This window comes from Pan troglodytes, chromosome 11 (genome assembly GCF_028858775.2).
Source record: "Pan troglodytes isolate AG18354 chromosome 11, NHGRI_mPanTro3-v2.0_pri, whole genome shotgun sequence".
NCBI lineage: Eukaryota > Metazoa > Chordata > Mammalia > Primates > Hominidae > Pan > Pan troglodytes.
The window spans coordinates 1,568,929-1,591,171 of NC_072409.2; the positions used below are offsets into that span (position 1 = coordinate 1,568,929).

The 22,243-nt window shown below is 51.6% G+C and overlaps 1 protein-coding gene across 14 annotated transcripts in view; it reads right to left on the bottom strand.

Annotated features, from left to right (window-relative positions):
* TRAF2 (TNF receptor associated factor 2) overlaps positions 1-8,178 on the bottom strand; it is a 45,485-nt gene extending 37,307 nt beyond the window's left edge. For 3 of the 14 annotated variants that reach the window (XM_063788100.1, XM_063788091.1, XM_063788104.1), the window contains exons 1-2: positions 7,894-8,000; positions 7,217-7,260 (exon numbers count right to left, since the gene is read on the bottom strand). The gene's annotated coding sequence lies outside the window, so the exon portion shown is untranslated. Of the gene's footprint in view, positions 1-190; positions 258-364; positions 459-3,389; positions 3,613-7,216; positions 7,261-7,893 lie in introns of those variants that run through there. The other 11 variants (XM_063788094.1, XM_063788089.1, XM_063788098.1 and 8 more) reach the window with 9 other exon arrangements.
* Positions 8,179-22,243: the final 14,065 nt, after the last annotated feature.

Consider the following 22,243-nt stretch of genomic DNA (forward strand, 5'->3'; position numbering starts at 1 on the left):
AATGAGCGTGCGGGGGGGATTCTCACACATGCGGTGACCGACTGAATGAGCATGCGGGGATGACTGTCACAAATGTAGTGACCAACTGAACGAGCATGCGGGGGCGACTCTCACACAAGCGGTGACCGACTGAATAAGTGTAGGGGGAACTCTCACACATGCGGTGACCAACTGACACAGTGGCTTGCACCTGTAATCCCAGCTACTTGGGAGGCTGAGGTTGGAGGATCACTTCAGGCCAGGAGTTCGAGACCAGCCTGGGAAACATAACAAGACCTCAGGTATAAAAATAAAATAACAAAAAAGTTAAAATGGCAAAGAAATGTCAAAAACAGGTTTTAAGGCCGGGCAAGGTGGCTCACACCTGTAATCCCAGCACTTTGGGAGTGCCAAGGCAGGTGGATCACCTGAGGTCAGGAGTTCGAGACCAGCCTCACCAAAGTGGAGAAACCCTGTCTCTATTAAAAACACAAAAATTAGCCGGGCATTATGGTGGGTGCCTGTAATCCCACCTACTCTGGAGGATGAGGCAGGAGAATCACTTGAACCTGGGAGGCAGAGGTTGCAGCGAGCCGAGATCGCACCATTGCACTCCAGCCTGGGCAACAAGAGCGAAACTCTGTCTCAAAAAAAGAAAAAAAAAAGGCCAGGCGCGGTGGCTCACACCGGGGGACAGAGCGAGACTCCGTCTCAAAAAAAAAAAAAACAAAAAAAACCACACAAACAAAAAAAGAAAAACAAACAAACAAGTTTTAACGTAAAAAAGCCCCTCAGTGGTGGCTCACACCTGTAATCCTAGCACTCTGGGAGGCCGAGGTGGGCGGATCACGAGATCAGGAGATCGAGACCATCCTGGCTAACACGGTGAAACCCCGTCTCCATTAAAAATACAAAAAATTAGCTGGGCGTGGTGGCGGGTGCCTGTAGTCCAGCTACTCGGGAGGCTGAGGCAGAAGAATAGCGTGAACCCAGGAGGCACAGGTTGCAGTGAGCCGAGATCGTGCCACTGCACTCCAGCTGGGTGACAGAGCGAGACTCCCCTCCACAGGAGAGTGGGGGCATCTGGCACCCTTGTTGCTGGTAGGGCTGAGCTGTGTGTTCCCTTCACAACGGGACACCCCCACAAGAAATCAGAGGCCTTCACTAAGGTGGAGTCATCAGGCAGCTGAGACCTGGCATCCTGACTCTGGTGTGTGAACATGGTTTGGTGGCATCGGTGACTCTCAAAAGGACAAGCTGTATTGTTACACAAGTCAAACACTGCCCAAACCATGACATCAAATCAGATATGGGTGCAACCTGGCCGCTGCAGGGGTCACCTAGTCGCCGCAAACGCTTGGGTTCAACCCAGGCCTCGCCCTTCTCACAAGCAGACTCCAAGATGCCCCAAATGCTGGAGATTCAAACCTCCTCAATTCATGTCTCCACCAACAGCACACAACTGCTTCATACAATACTGGACTCCACGTAAGAGTTCACTGGGTGGCACCCGATTCTTTTTGAGATGGAGTCTCGCTCTGTCACCCAGGCTGGAGTGCAGTGGCGCGATCTCGGCTCACTGCAAGCTCCGCCTCCTGGGTTCACGCCATTCTCCTGCCTCAGCCTCCGGAGTAGCTGGGACTACAGGCGTCGGTGGCACCTGATTCTAACCCACTTCTATAAAAGCTCATCTGAGTAATATTCAGGAACACTGATCTGCATGCCGCCATGAATATGAGGCCCTCCAAATACTAGAAGTTAACTTTAAAACGTAATTTCATGGCCGGGCGCGGTGGCTCATGCCTGTAATCCTAGCACTTTGGGAGGCCGAGGAGGGTGGATCACCTAAGGTCAAGAGTTTGAAACCAGCCTGGCCAACATGATGAAACCCTATCTCTACTAAAAATACAAAAAATTAGCCGGGCGTGGTGGTGCACGCCTGTAATCCCAGCTGCTCGGGAGGCTGAGGCAGAAAAATCGCTTGAACCCAGGAGGCGGAGGCTGCAGTGAGCCGAGATCGAGCCACTGCACTCCAGCCTGGGCAACAAGACCAAAACTATCTCAAAAAATAAATAAATAAAATTATAATTTTATATGTAACCCCATCTTTTTCAGGCTCAAAATAATACCAAATAGAAGCTTGATAACAACCTAAACTCTTAACAATTGTTTATACAAAAGTATCAGAAGCAAGCGTGGTAGAAGAGGAGGTCTTGAACCTTACAAGTGTCCACCCATTAATACATTCAGTTCCTCTTATTAAAAACTAGGGCTATTAACAGGGAGAGAGACTGAGTTACAGGGCAGTAATTCCGTCCCTTCAAAATCATGTGGCCACACAGCAGGGTCCGTTCTCAGTCCTAGTTTCCCTTGACTTGACCCAGACCAGACTCCCTCCTCCTCCGAGCCCCGTCTTCACTGGCTGCCAGACACCCCACCCCCTGTCGGCCCTACACCGAGTGGGGGCTTGGTGCTCTTCTGCACTGACCCTCAGCCCTCAGGGCCTCAAAATGACAACTCCAAAATACCCAGCTCCAGCCCTGACCGTTCCCCTGACCCCAGGCTGCCCATCTGGCCGCCTCCCGAGAGGCCATGGGCGCTGTGACTCCTTCATCTTGGCCTAGGAAGCACCAGCCTTCAGCTGCTCACGCCAGATTCTTGCAGACATTCCAACTCCTCTTTTTCTCGGCTCTACCTTCCACAAACATCCCCTGCTACTGCCAGGACCAGGCCCCGGCCCCGATCCCGGCCCCGTCCACCGCAGCCCATCCCCGCAATGGCTCCTTGCTGCCCCCGACCCTCCCAGCAGCCAGAGGGACTTTTCACCCAGGCTCAGCCTGGGTCTCCCCAGCCACTGGGCAGGAAGGCAGCAGAGTCGGCTCCGCCCCCAGCCTCACTGGTCTTCCCCGACCCCTGGCTGGGGGGCGCTGGCAAACTCAGGGGTCGGAGGCGCCCCTGACCCTCCCGAGCACGCAGCCGGGTGAGGGTGCGGGGCTTCGGGGACACGAGGGGCCCACAGCTGAGCGTGGAGGGGCGACAGGGTGCGGGGGAGCGACGGACCCGGGGCGGGGCAGGGCCGGGTGGGCCGCCCACGGGCCTCAGGCTGTACTGTGAGCCGCGACCCCGCGCAAAACCCCGGACCGTGCCCTGGCGCTGCTCCGAGCACGGCCGCGCGCGTTCCCGAACTTTCCCGCGCCAGCCACGCTCGGACTTGGTTTCCGGCCCAGCAGCTCAGAGAAATCCCCTCGGGCTGGCCCCGCCCCCGCCCCGCGGCCTCTCCCGCCCCCGCTCCCGCTCCGGCCCGGAGTCTCCCTGAGAGGTGCCCGCGCCTGCGCCCGACCCCGCACCCGACCCCGCGCCCGCGCCCGACCCCGCACCCGACCCCGCACCCGACCCCGCGCTCGCCTCACCCAACGGTCGCAGCGCGCCCGGAACTAAGGGCCCGCCCAGCTACCGCCCCCAACGCCGCCGCCGCCGCCGCTCCGCCGCGTGCGCCTGACGGACGGACATGGGAGCCAACCAGCCGGCCCTCAGGAAGCTGTAGCGAGAGCCATTGGCCAGATACGCCCCGCTCCGAGCGCGCCTGACGGACTGACGCCGGAGCCAACCAGCGAGCCCGCAGGAGCCGCAGCGGGCGCCGATTGGTCGGCGCTGAGACGGCGTGGGTACCTAAGTCGCCCTCTGCTTTTTCCTCAAAGAGCGCGCCGGGGCGTTGGTGCGGGGAGCTGGTGAGGTGCTGCGCTGTGGGGTCCGCGCTAATTGGGTCCCTTCCCCAGGTGCGGCGAGACAGCGAGGCCCTTGCTTCCCCTCCCGTGGCCCCGGGGCGGAGACCCCTGCCGCACACCCGAGAGGTGAGCCGGGAGCCCAGGCCGGGCGACACCGGTTCCCACGAGGCGCGCGGGACGCGGGGCCCTGGCGGGGCGGCCGCACCTACCCGACACCTGCGGGTCCCTCCGCCTCCCCCGGTGCCGGGCGCAGAGCGGCGCCTCAATTTGGGTAACATTTATGAGAAACAGGACTAAAAGAATACTGCGCACTTAAGTAAGGTATTAAGGCTATGGGGTCTCCTTTTGGGGTGAGGTAATGCTCTGCAACCGGACAGTGGTGACGGCCGCCCGACATGGCCGGTGTGCTAATCTACTGGGTTGTGCACTTTATTTATTTATTTATTTATTTATTTTTTTGAGGCGGAGGCTCACTCTGTCGCCCAGGCTGGAGTGCAGTGGCGCGATCTCGACTCACTGCAACCTCCGCCTCCCGGGTTCAAGCGATTCTCCTGCCTCAGCCTCCCGAGTAGCTGGGATTACAGGCGCCCGCCACCACGCCCGGCTAATGTTTGTATTTTTGACAGAGACGAGGTTTCACCATGTTGGCCAGGCTGGTCTTGAACTCCCGACCTCAAGTGAAAACACAACCTATGGCCTCCAGACACTCGAAAACAGTGGCCTTGGCGGCCAAAACAGGGGCTGCCCTAGGAGTCCTGTGGGCTGCATGGGGGAGGCGGCACTGTCATCTGCCCAGGAGAACGGGAGCTGCAGCAGGTTCTCTCTGGCGGTGCACGGGCTAGCACTGGACACACCACCCCCTCTCCATCCAGCCTTTGGTGAAATGGAGACCTTTCCCCCCGCTTTGCAGAGAAGGAGACGTTCACGGAGGTAAGTCTCCTCCAAGCATTCAGACCCTGAGACCACGGGACTCCTCAACGATGGAATACACTGCAAAACAGGGCAGGCTTTGAAGTTGCATAATTTACACAGGCCACGCTGTCCCCAGGCGCCAATGCCACATTTCATATATGTTACTTGATTTGCAGTTGGAATTCCCCTCCGCCCCAAACCCACATTCCTGGGACAGCAAGGCCTTGAGATGGAACTCAGGAAGCCATCGGATTCCATCAACGTCATCACCCCTGAGTTTGCTGCAAGCAGCCATGGAAACGTCCCAAGTCCGCACCTGCAGGCTCAGTGAGGTTGCTCAAGCCCAGGAACTAACTGAGCTCTCAGACGTAAGAAGGCGTCTCCTCCTGGCTGCACCTGGGAGGCTCAAAGCTGTCCTGAGTCTGCAGCAGCCAGCTCGGGATGAAAAAGGGTTCACGTGGCAGTTCATGCCTATAGTCCCAGCACTTTGGGAGGCTGAGGCGGGAGGACCGCTTGAGCCCGTGAGTTCGAAACCAGCATGGGCAGCATGGCGGAACCCCATCTCTACCAAAAAAAGGAAAAAAAATTTAGCTGGGTGTGGTGCTGCACACCTGTAGTCCCAACTGCTTGGAAGGCTGAGGCAGGAAGATGACTGAAGCTCAGGAGGTGGAGGTTGCAGTAAGCTGTGGTTGCACCACTGCACTCCAGGCTGCGTAATAGAGTGAGACCCTGTCTCTTTTTTTTCTTTTTTGAGACGGTGTCTTGCTCTGTCACCCAGGCTGGAGTGCAGTGGTGTGATCTCGGCTCACTGCAACCTCTGCCTCCCGGCTTTAAGAAATTCTCCTGCCTAAGCCTCCGGAGTAGCTGGGACTACTGGCGCACACCGCTACGCCCGGCTAATTTTTTTTGTATTTTAGTAGAGACAGGGTTTCACCGTGTTGCTCAGGCTGGTCTCGAACTCCTGAGCTCAGGCAATTGCCTGCCTCGGCCTCCCAAAGTGCTAGGATTACAGGCATGAGCCACTGCGCCTAGCTGACCCTGTCTCTTTTAAAAAAGAAAAAACAGCCAGGCACGGCGGCTCATGCCTGTAATCCCAGCACTTTGGGAGGCCTAGGCGAGCAGATCACCTGAGGTCAGGAGTTTGAGACCAGACTGGCCAACATGGTGAAACCCCGTCTCTACTAAAAAAATACAAAAGGCCGGGCGCGGTGGCTCACCCCAGCACTTTGGGAGGCCGAGGTGGGCAGATCATGAGGTCAAGAGATCGAGACCATTCTGGCCAACATGTTGAAACCCTGTCTCTACTAAAAGTACAAAAATTAGCTGGGCGTGGTGGTACGCGCCTGTACTCACAGCTACTCAGGAGACTGAGGCAGGAGATTCACTTGAACCCGGGAGGCGTAGGTTGCAGTGAGCCGAGATTGCGCTACTACACTCCAGCCTGGCGACGGAGCAAGAATCCATCTCAAAAAAAAAAAAAAATACACAAAAGGCCCGGCACAGTGGCTCATGTTTGTAATCCCAGCACTTTGGGAGGCTGAGGTGGGTGGATCACCTGAGGTCAGGGGTTCAAGACCAGCCTGGCCAATGTGGTGAAACCCTGTCTCTACTAAAAATACAAAAATCAGCTGGGCATGGTGGCAGATGCCTGTAATCCCAATTACTCAGGAGGCTGAGGCAGGAAAATCACTTGAACCTGGGAGGCAGAGGTTGCAGTGAGCCGAGATTACGCCACTGCATTCCACCCTGGGTGACAGAGCAAGACTCCATCTCAAAGAAAAAAGAAGGGGTTCACCTGTTTTAGGACACTCTACTTCCTTCAGGGTAACGGCAAAGTCATTCTAACAGCTTTCAGACAGTGGCCTCCAACTTGGGGTGACACACCTCACTGGTCCTGGATGATGACAGTGTTGAAGGGCTGAGTCTGAGACCACTTCAGCCCCACCCCAAGTCCAGAAAAGGTTTCCCAAGCTTGGCAAATGCCCACAGCCCTCGAGAGCAGGTAGTGACCAGGATGACTGCCCCGTGCCGCCGAGTCTCAGAGTACTTGCCCCAGTGCTGCTCTCATGAAAATGCCTTTGTTTAATTTATACTGCTCTGTTTCCAGAAGATTGGCACAGACACTTAAAAAAAAAACTGGCTGGGCATGGTGGCTCACGCCTGTAATCCCGGCACTTTGGGAGGCTGAGGTGGGCAGATCACCTGAGATCAGGAGTTCAAGACCAGCCTGGCCAAGGTGGTGAAACCCCGTCTCTACTAAAATACAAAAATTAACTGAACATGATAGCAGGTGCCTGTAATCCCAACTACTCAGGAGGCTGAGGCAGGAAAATCGCTTGAACCTGCGAGGCAGAGGTTGCAGTGAGCCAGGATTGCGCCACTGCACTCCATCCTGGACGACAGAGCAAGACTCTGTCTAATAATAATATTGATTGTAATGACAGGCCTGCAAGGCATAGCAAGTTGATACCAGCCTGACTGAGAGGTGGAGGCACACACTGATTGGGAAGCGGCCTCCCCACCCCGCCCACCAGCTTGGAAGCTGTGACACCTTGGCCTGGGGACTCGCCCTGTTTGCTGGCTGGAAAGGGGTGACTCACTCTGGCCATGGCGCAGCTCAGGGGATTCCCACGTGGGCTCCTTCCTGCCGAAAAGAAAGCAAAAGTCAGCCACCCAGGCCTCCAGCAGGGGCAGGGGGAGGGTATGTCCCCGGGCAGTCTCAGGAGAAGCCCCAGCGCCCTCTCACTGCCTGAGGATGGGGGTTGCAGGAGCAGGAAGGAGGGCAGCAGTTGGAACCTGGAGATGGACACATGCAGCTGCTGTCCTGGGCTCCGTGTCCTGACGAGGGTGCCAGTGTCCCTGGAGGGGCGGCATGACCATGGACCACAGCAGATGCTGCCGTGGATGCCAGCCACTCACTGACCTGGCCAGGGAGGACCCCACAGCTACCTACTGGGCCTGCAGAGCACGGGAGGTGAGGGGCCGCCGTGCCACTGGCATCTGCCCTGTGCCCAGCAGCGCTCTGTGGATGCATCTGAAATCCAGCGGCTGCGTCTGCCCTCTGTGCCCAGCAGGGCTCTGTGGATGCCTGGCTTCCCTTGGGCGTGGTTGGCGCCCTCGAAGGCTCACACCTCATGTCCTTTTACTCAGGTCTTGGGACGACAGAGCCCAGCTTGCAGATGGAGCCAGGAGGCAGAATGTCCAAGCTGGGCCCCCCACGGGACCATGAACAAGGGACCCTTGTGTGCCTGGTGCTGTCCCCAGGGGAAGTGCCCACCTCAAATAGCCGCAGTCCACTTGCTCACACCGAGAGCTTGCCTCTTTTTCAGACGTTTGCATATCAGCCCTGTGCTGCAGCCTCCGAGGGAAGCTGGTTTCACTCTCACTCTGCAGTCATCTGACAGGAGTGTTTCCAGGAAGGCAGCCGCAGCTCCAGGCCAGAGTCCCCTGCAGCAGCCCCAGCCCTGGCCTCACCCCCTCAGGCCAGTGCACGGGGCACAGAGGCTCCCTCCTCATCAGCTCCCCAGGGGGGCTCCCCCAGGGCAATCCCTGATAAAAGGACAAAGGCCTGGGGAGGGGTGGGACCTGGAAGCAGGTTTGCTTCAACGCCAGACAGTGGGGAAGCTCTTGTCCTCCAACTCAATGGCATAGAACCTTGGGGGGAATCTGAAGCCCGCCTGTCCAGGGCAGGCCTGGGGCTGGCTGCGGCCAGGAGACCCTCAAGCACGTGAACTTGTGCTGTCACACAGCAGCATCCGTGCCAGCAACCGTGGGAAAGAATGGATTTCTGTCAGCTTGTGTTTTCTGTGAACTTGGGAAGGACACACAAGAAAGTAATAGAAGATTCACACCTGTAATCCCAGCACTTTGGGAGGCCAAGGCTGGATCACTTGAGCTCAGGAGTTCAAGACCAGCCTGGGCAATATAGTGAAACCTCCGTCACTACAAAAAATGCAAAAATTAGGCCGGGTGTGGTGGCTCACGCCTGTAATCCCAGCACTTTGGGAGGCTGAGGCAGGCAGATCACCTGAGGTTGGGAGTTCGAGACCAACCTGACCAACATGGAGAAACCCCGTTTCTACTAAAAATACAAAAATTAGCCTGGCGTGGTGGTGCACACCTGTAATCCTAGCTACTTGGGAGGCTGAGGCAGGAGAATCACTTGACCCTGGGAGGCAGAGGTTGTGGCTGAGATTGCACCATTGCACTCCAGCCTGGGCAATAAGAGCCAAATTCTGTCTCAGAAAAAAAAAAAAAAAAAATAGCCGGGCGTGATGGTGCACGCCTGTAGCCCCAGCTACCTGAGTGGCTGAGGTGGGAGAATTGCTTGAGCCCAGGAGGTTGAGGCTGGAGTGAGTCATGTCTCTGCCCCCGCCTCCTAAGCACCCGCCAGGACCAGTCACCACGGTTGCACTTCACACCCACAAACTCTAGAGGTCTGTGCTCACACTTGGTCCCAGCAACTGTGATCATCTGGCCAAGGCCACCCAACCCTCCACCCAGGATGCTCCAGGTGGCTGGAAGGTCCCCGCCCACCCTGCCACAGCCACATTCTCCCAGCCCTACCGCCACCCTCTCCAGTGGGGCCTCCCACTTTTTTAGCTCTCGCCCCTTGGTCCCAGGACCAGGGCAATTGCGACCGTCTGCAACCTCTGCCCCTGGGCCGCCATGTTTCCACCATCCTTCCCTGCTTCCCTGCACACCTCTCCACCTGGCACCTCCCCACGCTGTGCTCACCTGCCAGGGCCCTGCGCTTAGGTCCTTCTAGGTTCCCTCCAACTACCCCCATTCTGCAGCTAGCTGGGCCTAAGGGAAGTTGCTCCCCAGGGTGGGGCGTCACTGCTGGCGGAGAAACCTGGGCATTACCTGGGCCACTGGCTCACTCTCCTGAACCACATCTACACAACATGCCAGTTAAAAAAAAAAAAGCTGCTGCCATCCCAGCAATTTGGGAGGCCAAGGCGGGCGGATCATGAGGTCAGGAGTTCAAGACCAGCCTGACCAACATGGTGAAATCCTGTCTCTACTAAAAATACAACATTTAGCCGGGCATGGTGGCACGCAACTGTCATCCCAGCTACTCAGCTGAGGCAGGAGGATCACTTGAGCCCGGGAATCTGAGACCAGCCTGGGCAACATGGCAAAACCCCATCTCTACAAACAATACAAAAATTAGCCCAGAATGGTGGTATGCGCCTGTAGCCTAAGCTACTAGGGAGGCTGAGGTGAGAGGATCACCTAAGCCTGGGGAGGTCGAGGCTGCAGTGAGCTCTGGTTGCAGTGTGTGCACCACTGCACTCCAGCCTGGGCAACAGAGCAAGACCCTGTCTCAAAAATAAAAAAATACGCTAAATAAACTTTACAATACAAAAGCGGTGGATTAAAATTTCCATTACCGGCTGGACACGGCTCACGCATGTAATCCCAGCACTTTGGGAGGCTGAGGCAGGTGGATCACTTGAGGCCAGGAGTTTGAGACCAGCCTGGCCAACATGGTGAAAACCCATCTCTACAAAAAATACAAAAAATTAGCCAGGTGTGGTGGCTCACGCTTATAGTCCCAGCTGCTCTGGAGGCTGAGGCACAGGAGTCACTTGAACCTAGGAGGCGGAGGTTGCAGTGAACCACGGTGGCACCACAGCACCCCAGCCTGGGTGGCGAGCAAAACTCTGTTTCAAAAATAAATAAATAAATAAATAAAAACTAATATGATGGTATAAGTACCCTTTACCCCTTGCTTTTGGAAAAATATGTTAATGTAATGGACATTTTTTGTTGTTGTTGTTGTTTGAGATGGAGTCTCGCTTCTTCGCCCAGGCTGGAGTGCAATGGCACAATCTCAGCTCACTGCAATCTCCATCTCCCGGGTTTAAGTGATTCTCCTGCCTCAGCCTCCCAGGATTACAGGCACATGCCAGCATGCCCGGCTAATTTTTGTATTTTTAGTAGAGACAGGGTTTCACCATGTTGGCCAGGCTGGTCTCGAACGCCTGACCTCAACTGATCCTCCCACCTCGGCCTCCCAAAGTGCTGGGATTACAGGCATGAGCCACGGCACCCGGCTGTAATGGACATTTTCTAACCAGATGTAGTGGTATGCACCTGTAGTCCCAGCTACTTGGAAGGCTGAGGCAGGAGGATGGCTTGAGCCCAGGAGTTCAAGGCTGCTGTGAGCTATTACTGTGCCACTGTACTCCAGTCTGGGTGACAGAGCGATATTCTGTCCCTACAAAAAAAAAAAAAAGTAATGGAAAATTTTTTTTTTTTTTTTTCTGAGACAGAGTCTCGCTCTGTGGCCCAGGCTGGAGTGCAGTGGCATGATCTTGGCTCACTGCAACCTCTGCTTCCCAGGTTCAAGCAATTCTCCAGCCTCAGGCTCCTGAGTAGCTGGGACTACAGGTGTGAGCCATCACGCCTGGCTAATTTTTTGTATTTTTAGTAGAGACGGGTTTTCACCATGTTGGCCAGGCTGGTCTCAGACTCCTGGCCTCAAGTGATCTGCCCGCCTCAGCCTCCCTAAGTGCTGGGATGACAGACGTGAGCCACCAAACCCCACCTCATTCAGCTAAGTTGTTTTTTTTTTTTTTTAAGTTTGCAGTAGAGATGGAGTCTTACTGTGTTGCCCAGGCTGGTCTTGAACTCCTGAGCTCAAGCAGTCCTCCTGCCTTGGCCTCCCGAAGTCCTGGGTTACAGGTGTGAGCCACGGCCTGGCCAACATATTGGGTTTTTTTGTTGGTTTTTTGTTTGTTTGTTTGAGACGGAGTTTTGTTCTTTTTGCCTAGGCTGGAGTGCAATGGTGAGATCTCGGCTCACTGCAACCTCCGCCTCCTGGGTTCAAGCGATTCTCCTGTCTCAACCTCCCAAGTAGCTGGGATTACAGGGCCTGCCACCACACCCAGCGATTTTGTATTTTTAGTAGAGACGGAGTTTCACCATGTTGGGCAGGCTGGTCTCGATCTCCTGACCTCAGGTGATCCACCTGCCTCAGCCTCCCAAAGTGCCGGGATTATAGGCGTAAGCCAAACCTATTGGTTTTTTGTATTAATTAATAACATTATAGTCCAGTTTCTGGCTTTGAGGTTTTTTTTGCTTTTTTTTTTTTTGAGATGGAGTCTCGCTCTGTCGCCCAGGCTGGAGTGCGGTGGCGCGATCTCGGCTCACTGCAAGCTCCGCCTCCCAGGTTCACACCATTCTCCTGCCTCAGCCTCCCGAGTAGCTGGGACTACAGGCGCCCGCTACCACGCCCGGCTACTTTTTTTTTTTTTTTTTTTTGGTATTTGGTATATTTTAGTAGAGACGGGGTTTTACTTGTGTTGGCCAGGATGGTCTCGATCTCCTGACCTCGTGATCCGCCCGCCTCGGCCTCCCAAAGTGCTGGGATTACAGGTGTGAGCCACCGCGCCCGGCATGGCTTTGAGTTTTAACATCTGCAAGTTTGACAACTTTGTCAAAATTGATCTTTTTCTTGTTGTCATGATAATCCAGCTATGTTTATCCACCTATTTTTCCTCATGGTCAATCAGAAAACACTTTTTATTCACTTGAATTTCGAAAATTGTCTTTCACTTAAAGCCACAGATACACAAAGGTAGGAAGAACCTTGACCACAGGACATAGTGTTTGGTTTATAAAACTCCCACTTCACAGGACATTCTAGACATTGTGATTCTGTCTGTGTCTTTGTTTTTTTAAGGTGATCCTAGTGACATTCAGATCTCTCTGCAGTCAAAATAATTGTAAATTCAAATGAAAACTCCCAAGTGGCCCCACACGGTGATGATTATACAACTAATGTCCTGTTTTGCTGTCGAAGACAGGAGCCAGGCCAGTCATGGTGGCTCACGCCTATTATCCCAGCACTTTGGGAGGCCAAGGCATGTGGGTCACCTGCGGTCAGGAGTTCAAGACCAGCCTGGCCAACGTGGTGAAACCCCGTCTCTGCTAAAAATACAAAAATTACCCAGGTGTGTTGGCGGGCACCCGTAATCCCAGCTATGTGGGAGGCTGAGGCAGGAGAATTGCTTGAACCCAGGAGGCGGGGGTTGCAGTGAGCTGAGATTGCACCATTGCACTCCAGCCTGGGTGACAGAGGGAGCTACTGGGAAGGCAGAGGCACGAGAATCACTTGAACCCAGGAGGCGGAGGAGGTTGCAGTGAGCTGAGATGGCACCACTGCACTCCAGCCTAGGAGACAGAGCGAAACTCTGCCTCAAAAAAAAAAAAAAAAAAAAGGTGGGGGGCAAGTTGTGCCGACAGTGGACAGAGAGGCCTTGGGAGCTGCTGCACAGCAGGGCTGCCTACTGGGGCTTAAGCCTCCAGAACTGTCTGGGACCCCCAGAACTTCCCCTCATCAGCCAGCACAGCCAGGCGACTTTCCCCTCCTCACTCCCACAGCAGGCAGGAGACAGTGGATCTGGGGGCCCTCCAGCCTCAGGGGCACCAGGCTCAGCTCTTCTCCCTTGGCTCGCTGGAGGCTGGCAGTGGGGAGGCCACTTCCCCATGGGTGGGACCATGTTGCTCTCTAGGACCCCAGTAGAAATGGCCGTGTCCCACCCCATCATCCTGCAGTGGAATTAATACTGGAAAGTCCCGCCGGGCACAGAAGGCTGTTCTGCATGTGGGCTGACCTTAGCAAGGATTGCCAGACACAGGGAAAAAACAGAGCCCTGAACCAAACAAAAGAGCGGAGAGGGAGGGTACAGGCACCAGAGGAGAATGTGAGAAGAACCAAATTAGTAATCTTAGAAGAAAAAAGAAGAATTTGTGAAATAGAATGCTATAAAATTCAATGCTATAAAAAGAACTTAAGAGAATGTAAGAGGAGTCAGATGTCGTGGTACATGCCTATAATCCCAGCTACCTGGGAGGCTGAGGCAGGAGGATCACTGGAGCCCAGGAGGTGGAGGCTGCAGTGAGCCAAGATCGCACCACTGCACACCAATTGGGCAACAGAGCCAGATACCGTATTAGAAAAAGACAAAGGAAAGAGAGAAAGAAAGGAAAGAAAGAAAAAGAAAGAAGGAATATAAGAGGGAGCCCTTCTAAATAAAAATGTGATATCGAAATTAAGAAAAATGTTAAGTAGAAAGGTTATACATTGAGGAAATCTCCCAAAATTAGAACAGAAAGAACATGAGTTGAAAAACAGGAAAGACTGGCCAGGCGCGCTGGCTCACGCCTGTAATCCCAGCACTTTGGGAGGCTGAGGTGGGCGGATCACCTGAGGTCAGGAGTTTGATGAGCCTGACCAACATGGTGAAACCTCGTCTCTACTAAAAACACAAAAAAATTAGCCAGGCATGGTGGCAGGTGCCTATAATCCCAGCTACTTGGGAGGCTGAGGCAGGAGAATCGCAGAAACCCGGGAAGTGGAGCTTGCAGTGAGCCAAGATTGCGCACTGCACTCCAGCCTGGGCGATAAAGCGGGACTCCGTCTCAAGAAAAAAAGTTGGTTGGGCATGGTGGCATATGATTGTAGTCCCAGCTACTTGGGAGGCTGAGGCAGGAGGATCACTTGAGCCCAGGAGGTCAAGGATGCAGTGAGCCACAATTGAGCTGCTGCACTCCAACAGAGCAAGGCCTTGTCTCAAAAACAGTAATTAAAAAATAAAAATAACAGAAACTGCTACCATCAGACTGGGTGCCAATATGTAATAAGAGAGGAGGGAACGTTTTCTGCCAAAAAGTAGGAAGGACAGATGTCCAGAGAGAGGGCCGCACTGTCCCTGGGTGTGATGTCCATGTGTCTTCATTGTGGTGGAGGTGCGGAGGGTCCCGGGGCCTGACGGGTGCTTCTCCCTGTGGGTGGTGCAGCAGCTGACACAGATGGTGGGGAAGAATGTGAATTGAGTACGTCGAACGGCCCTAGGAAATTAGGTGAAACCTGGTGTGGTTGTGTGGCCTGCTCTTCTTCTTTTGTGTATCAGGGTCTCAACTTTTCTTAGAGGGGCTTATCTAGGCACAGCAGGTAGTATCGGCGGTGACACAGACATTTTCTTATTTAACCAATGACCACTCAAGGATTTCTTAGTTTAGGTTCCATTAAGCTACCAGCAGAAGGCACTGATTGTGAAATTTCACAGCATTACCCTGCAAAGTGGGAAGTTACCATTAAGAGGGATAAAGGTTTTGTTATGATGTGGAGTCTCATTCCTTTGTCTTGGGAAGGCTGTCTGCAGCATTTAAACATCAGCTTCTCCTCCTGGTTTGTAGTTTGAGTGTCTCTGGTCATAACATCAGACAGTTTGGATTACAGGCTTGAGCCACTGCACCCAGCCCCATCAGTTTCTTTATTACAGTTCTGAAAGTTTTAATTTAGTTCATTGACCTTAAAGTTATCAGAAATCTGCCAGGCGTGGTGGCTCACGCCTGTAATCCCAGCACTTTGGGAGGCCGAGGCGGGCAGATCACGAGGTCAGGAGATCGAGACCACGGTGAAACCCCATCTCTACTAAAAATACAAAAATAATTAGCCGGGCGCAGTGGCAGGCACCTGTAGTCCTGGCTACTCGGGAGGCTGAGGCAGGAGAATGGCGTGAACTCGGGAGGCAGAGCTTGCAGTGAGCCGAGATCAAGCTACTGCACTCCAGCCTGGGCTACAGAGCAAGACTCCGTCTCAAAAAAAAAAAAAAAAAAGTTATCAGAAATCTGTGTTCAAGAGTACTTGTTAGAGTCTTTTCCATGAAAACCAATTTTAGACTGTACCTTATTCCAAATGCTTTCAGAAAACCATTGTGAATGATAAAAACTTAAAATAGCCACAGTTAAAAATCCGATGACAGTTCCCAAGTGACAAGGAAACTTAGTTACTTCCATTACATGCAGCATGTTAAGATAGCAACCAGAATGGTGACTACCAGTGTCACATCAGGGCCATCAGACTTTTATAAATTTCATATAATTTTTAGAATACATTAATAACATATCCAGAGCCAGGTGTGGTGGATCATGTCTGTAATCCCAGTAACTTGGGAGGCTGAGGTGACAGGATCACTTTTGGCCAAGAGTTTGAGATCAGGCTGGGCAACATAGCAAGACCCCACCTATAATAAAAATAAAATAAATTACCTGGGTGGTGGCACATGCCTATAGTCCTACCTGCTTGGGAGGCTGAGGTGGGAGGATTTCTTTTTTTTTTTTTTTTTGAGACGGAGTCTCGCTGTCGCCCAGGCTGGAGTGCAGTGGCATGATCTCGACTCACTGCAGGCTCTGCCCCCCAGGGTTCACGCCATTCTCCTGCCTCAGCCTCCCGAGTAGCTGGGACTACAGGCGCCTGCCACCACGCCTGGCTAATTTTTTGTATTTTTAGTGGAGACGGGGTTTCACCGTGTTAGCCAGGATGGTCTCGATCTCCTGACCTCGTGATCCGCCCGCCTCGGCCTCCCAAAGTGCTGGGATTACAGGTGTGAGCCACCACGCCTGGCTGGGAGGATTTCTTGAGTCTAAGATTTTGAGGCGGCAGTGAGCCATAATCATGCCAGTACACTCCATCCAGCCTGGGCAACAGAGACCCTGTCTATAATAAACAAACAAAAACGTATCTATACAAATATAACTTTAGGAAAAGTTCAACATAACCAAAATTATGACTAACATTAAATTTTCATGAATTTTTATAATTTGTGGAACATTTATACGAATAAATACTAATAAATATAACTGAAAGATTTAGTGTTATCATTTGACAACTTATCAAATAAGTCTTATCATTTAATATCTCTACAAAGTGAGATGTATATTCTTTGAGGCTCTTCATGAACCGAAGTGGAAAATCGCAAAGTTAAATTTAGGTCAAAAAGACTTAACTTAGGATATTGATCCTGGGGAAGCCAGTCAAAGATGTCAAAAGATTCAAAACACTTAATAAAAATAGAATCATAGTAACCAGAGTGATAATCAAAAAACTTTGGGCTGGGCGTGGAGGCTCACGCCTGTAATCACTATACTTTGAGAAGCTGAGGTGGGTGGATCACAAGGTCAGGAGTTCGAGACTGGCCTGACCAATATGGTGAAACCCTGTCTCTACTAAAAATACAAAAATTAGCTGGGCATGGTGGTGCGCACCTGTAGTCCCAGCTACTCGGGAGCCTGAGGCAGGAGAATCACTTGAACCCAGGAGGCAGAGGTTGCAGTAAACCAAGGTCATGCCACTGCACTCCAGCCTGGGCAACAGAGAGATATTCTGTCCCTGGAAAAAAAAAAAAAAAGCAATGTATGACATAGGTGACCAATTTTTTTAGTTTTGTATTAGTGTATTTTTAATAGAAAAGATCAATATTTAGAAAGACTTACAAATAATTCCTTCTAATTATAGCTAACTTAATTACACACAAAATACCTTTCATAAATTCCCTTTTCACAAGTCTTATCAAAACTTACTCAGACCAGACCAGGCGTGGTGGCTCATGCCTGTAATCCCAGCACTTTGGGAGGCTGAGGCTCACCTGAGGTCAGGAGTTCAAGACCAGCCTGGCCAACATGGCAAAACCCCTCTCTACTAAAAATACAAAAACTAGCCAGGAATAGTGGCATGTGCCTGTAATCCCAGCCACTCAGGAGGCTGAGGCAGGAGAATCACTTGAACCCTGGAGGTGGAGGTTGCAGTGAGCTGAGACTGTGCCACTACACTCCAGCATGGGCAACAGAGCAAGACTCTGTCTCAAAAAACAAAAACTTACTCAGACTATTGGTGACATGCTTGGACTTTCTGTTTTGTCCTATGGTTCCGCTTTCTTTCCTTATCTTTTTCTTTCTTTCTTTTTTTTTTTTTTGAGACAGGGCCTGACTCTGTTGCCCAGGCTGGAGTGCAGTGGCTCTATCTTGGCTCACTGCAGTCTTCACCTCCCAGGCTCAGGTGATCTTCCAAATTCAGCCTCCCAATTAGCTGGAACTACAAGTGTGCGCCACCATGGGCAGCGAATTTTTATATTTTTTGTAGAGATGGGGTATCACCATGTTGCCCAGGCTGGTCTTGAACTCTTGAGCTCAAGTGATCTACCTTGCCTCAGCCTTCCAAAGCACTGGGATTACAGGCATGAGCCACCACACCTGGCCAGTTTCTTTTTCTTAAATAACCGGTCACTTTAGGACAAACATTTACCATATGTGATTCTTTCTTATTTAAAATTATTATCTCTCTCTTTTCTTTCTTTCTTTTTTTTTTTTTTTTTTTTTTTTTTGAGACAGAGAGTCTCGTTCTGTTGCCCAGGCTGGAGTGCAGTGGTGTGATCTTGGCTTGCTGCAACCTCTGCCTCCCAGGTTCAAGTGATTCTCCTGCCTCAGCTTCCTGAGTAGCTGGGACTACAGGCACCCACCACCACGCCTGGCTGTTTTGTATTTTTAGTAGAGATGGGGTTTCACCATATTGGCCAGGCTGGCCTCAAACTCCTGACCTTGTGATCCGCCTGCCCCGGCCTCCCAAAGTGTTGGGATTACATGCATGAGCCACCGTGCCTGGCTATTTCTTTTTTATAAACTTACTTACCAAAATATATCTTCATATCCATAACTTCACATTTCTCTTTCCTGCTTACTGATTCCTATCTTATTTCATATTTGGAAATAACCTTGAAATAACCTCCAAATTAGACAAAATTATTCTTTAAAAAAATAAAGATCACATTTTATGCCTTTTTAATATTTTTTCTCATCAGAAGCACGTTATTTGGAAATGATCCACACACTTAAAGAACATCTGTTATTTAACATAACACAACTTTAAAATTTAAAGTACATGAAAAGTTCATTTATAAGAATTAATTGGCTGGGCTTGGTGGCTCACACCTGTAATCACAGCACTTTGGGAGGCTGAGGTGGTGGATTACCTGAGGTCAGGAGTTCGAGACCAGCCTGGCCGACATTGTCTCTACTAAAAATACAAAATTTAGCCAGGTGTGGTGGCGTGCACCTGTAGTCCCAGCTACTCGGGAGGCTGAGGCAGGAGAATCGCTTGAACCCAGGAGGTGGAGGTTGTAGTGAGCTGACATTGTGCCAATGCACTCAAGCTTGGGCAACAGATGGAGTGAGACTCTGTCGCAAAAAAAATAAAGAATTTATCCGATTTACATTTACGTAATGTATTTATGTATTTAGGGCACATTGGCATTGTGTGTACTAATATACTTATTTTTAACAGATTACCTAGATTACTTATGAAAACTGAGATATTGGCTGGGCACACCTGTAATCCCAGAACTTTGGGAGGCCTAATCAGGCAGATCATGAGGTCAAGAGTTCAAGACCATCCTGGGCAATATGGTGAAACCCCGTCTCTACTAAAAATACAAAAATTAGCTGGGCTTGGTGGCATGTGCCTGTAGTCCTGGCTACTTGGGAGGCTGAGGCAGAAGAATTGCTTGAACCTGGGAGGCGGAGGTTGCAGTGAGTCAAGATCGCGCCACCGCATTCCATCCCAGGCGACAGTGTGAGACCCCGTCTCAAAAACAAAAAAAAGAAGACATAGTGAGAGCGGAGTAAGCATGTCACTTAAACATGTGGAAGTGAACACCCAAAAGTACAAAGCAGCTGTGAAACTTGGAAGCAGTAACCTCTGGGGATTGGGAACATGGTGGGCAGAGGGACAGGGGGTGACCACTGATTTTTTAAAAATCCAAGCTGTCCTGTGAGACTTTTATTATTTATTTATTTACTGAGACAGGGTCTTACTGTTGTCCAGGCTGGAGTGCGATGGCATGATCACGGTTCACCATAGGCTTGACCTTCCAGGTTCAAGTGATCCTCCTACTGCAGCTTCCTGAGTAGCTGGGACCACAGAAACACATCACCACACCCAGCTAATTGTTTGTATGTTTTTGTAGAGACAGGGTTTTACCATGTTGCCCAGCCTGGTCTCGAACTCCTGGCCTCAAGCGATTTCCCACCTCGGCCTCCCAAAGTGCTGCATTGTGAGAGGCTGAGGTGGGAGGATCGCTTAAGCCTGGGAGGTTGGGCCTGCTGTGAGCTGTGATCACGCCACTGCATTCCAGCCTGGATGCCACAGTGAGACCTTGTCTCTAAATAAATAAATAGTAGGAAAATGTTTCCGACATGGTGAATGTGTGGTACTATATAGTCCTAAGAAGCTCAGTGGGCCAGATGTGGTGGCTCACGCCTGTAGTCCCAACACTTTGGGAGGCCGAGGCGGGCGGATCACCTGAGGTCAAAAGTTTGAGACCAGCCTGGCCAACATGATGAAACCCGTCTCTACTAAAAACACAAAAAATTAGTCAGGCGTGGTGGCAGGTGCCTGTAATCCCAGCTATCAGGAGGCTGAGGCAGGAAAATCACTTGAACCTGGGAGGCAGAGGTTGCAGTGAGCCTAGATCATGTCACTGCACTCCAGTCTGGATGACAAGAGTGAAACTCCATCTCAAAAAAAAAAAAAAAAAAGAAAGAAAATTAGCTGGGCATGAACCCAGGAGGTGGAGGTTGTAGCAAGCCAAGATCGTGCCACTGCACTCCAGCCTGGGTGACACAGCAAGATTCCATCTCAAAAAAAATAAAATAAAAAAGCAGCTCAGTGAACCCAAGCAAGGTAAATACAAAGGAAAATATGCTTGGGCACATGCTAAGAAAACTGAAGATCAGGCTGGGGGTGTTGGAACATGCCTGTAATTCCAGTATTTTGGGAGGCTGAGGTGGGAGGATCACTTGAGCCCAGGAGGTTGAGGCTGCAGTGAGCCATGATTGTGGCACTGCACTCCAGCCTGGGCAACAGAGTGAGGCCCTGTCTCAAAAAAAAAAAAAAAGAAAAGAAAAGAAAAAGAAAACTGAAGACAAAGGGATAGTCTTGAAAGAGCCAGAGGACATGCCACATTGTCACATAACCTGCTGGGGAACCAGGACACAAATGACTGATCACTGATTCTCACCGGCAAGGATGGAGGTTGGAAGACAATGGGATGACGTTTATACAATAGTGTATCCTTCAAACACAAGGGCAAAATAGAGACATTTTCAGTTAAATGAAAGATGAAACTACAGCAGATGGTACTAAAAGGACCGAAGAAAGGCTGGAGGGAAATTATGCCAGAGAGACACTAAGATCTGCAGATGGAAATGAAGAGACTTTTTTTCTCCAGAAGTCTTTGGAATTGTCTTTTCTCCATGCATGAAGCTAAATGGATAACTGGTAGACAGACTGGTGCAACATCTCCAGTGAGGTATGAGAGGCTCACCAGACCCCCCAAAGCTGCTTCTTTGTATCAGCCGCTTTCCTCTGGGCCCGAAGTTGGAAGAATCCAGGAATAGGAGGGAGTGCAAACAAATGACCCCGGAGTGGGACAGAGTGGGCAGTGAGGACAGCCTCACACAGACACCTGTATCCATCATGCCTTGGTGCAGGGAGTGCCAAGGACAGGGCACAAGTGACTTGTGGCATCAGGCCTGGACTCCTGATGGAGGGCCAGATGGGACAACAGCTGTCTTGGTGGACACCTGCAGAGGACAGCTAGATGTAGCTGTCCCCTCTCTCTCAGCCCAGGCTCACTACGGAGCTAGCTGAGCCCCACTTGCATGGGTCTCCCAGGCTCTGAAAAGGGCCTCCCAATGCGTTCATGAGATCAGGTGTTGGCTAAGTTTGTCATGTTAGGAGGCCTGAACTGCAGTGTTAACAAGGCTGCCTCTTTCCAGGCCAACTCCACCTTCATCACACTCTTCCTGGGGGATGGTGGCACTGGAGTGACTATAAGCATTTTTGGCACACAACAAAGGGGGACTTGAGTGGAGATACATCCAGTCAGAGTTTATGGGATATTTTCTTTTTCTTTCTTTCTTTTTTTTGTTTTTCTGAGACAGCAGAGTCTTGCTCTGTCCCTAGGCTGGAGTGCAATGGTGCGGTGTCGTCGACTCACTGCAACCTCCGCCTCCCGGTTCAAGCAATTCTCCTGCCTCAGCCTCCTGAGTAGCTGGGACTACAGGCACGCACCACCATGCCCAGCTGATTTTTGTATTTTTAATAGAGACAGGGTTTCACCGTGTTGGCCAGGATGATCTCGATCTCTCAACCTCGTGATCCATCCGCCTCGGCCTTCCAAAGTGCTGGGATTACAGAAGTGAGCCACTGCGCCCGGCCACAAGGGATTATTTTCATTCAGTGGAAGCACATCCTTGCTGGCCGGCTGAGGCTGTTGAGTCCTTAGCCGAATGGAGCTTGGTGCTGGAAGTCGGCGGGAAACAGAGAAGCAAGGTTTGTATGGACGGAGCCATCAGTGTGTCCGCAAGGTTCTTCCAATCATCCGGTGTGAAAAACGGTAAGCAACTCAACTTCCCACTGCCTGGTTAGAATTACAGTTGTCTCCTCCGCGGAGTGCATTTGCTAATGCAGCATTTCCAATTTAATACAGCATTTATGTATGTTTTCTTTTTGGATGGAGACTGCATTTATCAGGTTCCTTGTTTGTGGAGCATCTATTCAAAGCCCGGAAGTCAATACTATGATTAGGGCCTGCGGTGGCTCAAGCCTGTAATCCCAGGCTTTGGGAGGCAGAGGCGGGAGGATCACGTGAGCTCAGGAGTTCCAGACTGACAAGCCAGGGTGGCACGGAGACCCCATCTCTACCCCACAAAATACAAAAATTAGCCAGGCGTGGGGGCCGCGCCTATAGTCCCATCGCTTGAGCGCAGGACGT